Consider the following 1786-nt stretch of genomic DNA (forward strand, 5'->3'; position numbering starts at 1 on the left):
GTGTGTGTGTGTGTGTGTGTGTGTGTTTTGCTCTATCCCTTCTTTAAGCACAGTTTGACCAGTTATCAATTTCATTTTGAGTAGAGAAAATAGCCACAGCGAGTCACTTTATATCTCATCTCTACTGGATTAGATGGATGAGGATGTTTCGTCAGGTCTGCGGTAGAACAAAGTTCCAATGCGTAAATTACTCACTGTACCGAGCCTTGGCACTCATGCTAACTGGTATTGATATTGGCTTCAGCTTCTCAAACTGTGGAATTAACTACACATGGTTGTGAAAAATGTGCTCTTCACACAAAGTCAATAGGTCTGAGAAAGGTGACTTAATTATCCTTGAGTTTATGATTATATCTCCATAATAACAGCACATGTAATATTGTGAAAATGTAATTCTGTTAAAAATAAAAAATGCAGTTGATTCATGATGTTTGCCCTTTAAATACCAAAATTTATTACAGGCAATATTATTTTCCATGTTATTAAAACTTTGTTTTCCAAGTGTTGTTTTGGTATTCGCCATATGTGGCCTTTTATATTCTAAAGGATTTTTGTTTCAAAATCTTTTTAGTTTTGGAGATTAACCTCCAGCCGCTCCAGTGGAGCCTCCCAGTGGCCAGCAGATCAGACTGTGGTTGGGCTGGACAGCTTCCAGGTATGAATGTGTAACTGTGTGAAAGAGACAGATCGTCGTTGAAAATGAGAATTTGTTCTCAATCAAATTACCTGGATAAATATAGGTTAAAAAAATGTTGTGGCACAGCAGTAGTTTTTACTCGCATTTCTGGGCTGGGAAACAAACGTGTTCTGCATTTATCTGCCACTGTCATCAACCAACACTTTTCTGGGGGATTTCTGCTTAATACAAAACTTTTGGGGGGTAAAATGTTCCTCATAAGATAAGTGTATGTGGTTTGAGCAGGATAGATTTCCTCAGTGATGGATTGAAATACAGAGTCAACATAGCTGAGCAAGGATTAAGATAAGCCTACAACTGAAATCCAACTGAATTATTTAAGAAAAGAAAGAAAAAAAATAAATTCTTACATTTGTGAAAGGTGGGAAAAATGGAAGAAGCATTTCATCAAATACAGTTGTAGGGAAAGTATAGGAGTGACGGTTGGCTGATGGTTCAAGAAGCAGCCTTGTGACCAAAATATTGCAAATTGGAACTCTTAATCCCCTGTTGGTCCACTGGAGCTGCTCAGCAGCAGCAGCATGACAGCACTGTGCTTAATGCTGCTGGGTCCTCCCAAACTCCAATACCTGACTCTATAGTTTACTACCTGTAGTTGTTGCTGTGACTAAGATGTGATAATAATCATCATAACAAGAATCAATTCAGAAAACACTAAACATTCAAGTGATTTGCAGGCAATGAAAGCTACTTTGAGTAACTTTAATGAATTAATATTTCTCTGCTTTGCACCATCTTCATTCCTGCAGTTTGAGTGAGCGAAGGTTCTGTGGTAATTTGTGCAATTAGATTTAACAGGGTCACAATGTCATATGATCAATTATAAATGTAAAAGTTATTCCTCTTATTTAACTTCTTCTGGTTGTAGCCTCAAGATTAGACTGTGGTTTCAGAATCTGACAAGCCCTAAAATGGCTATTTGGCATAACTAGCTGGATTTAGTGCAGATGAAAAACATCAGACCAATATTACTGAAGAGAAAGCCTGCCATCTTATGGACAATGTAAGGCTTGCAGGCACTTGCCAGGTTACTATTTACTGTGTGTGTGTGTGTGTGTGTGTGTGTGTGTGTGTGTGTGTGTGTGTGTG

This window comes from Etheostoma spectabile, chromosome 13, assembly GCF_008692095.1.
Source record: "Etheostoma spectabile isolate EspeVRDwgs_2016 chromosome 13, UIUC_Espe_1.0, whole genome shotgun sequence".
NCBI classification, from domain to species: Eukaryota; Metazoa; Chordata; class Actinopteri; order Perciformes; family Percidae; genus Etheostoma; species Etheostoma spectabile.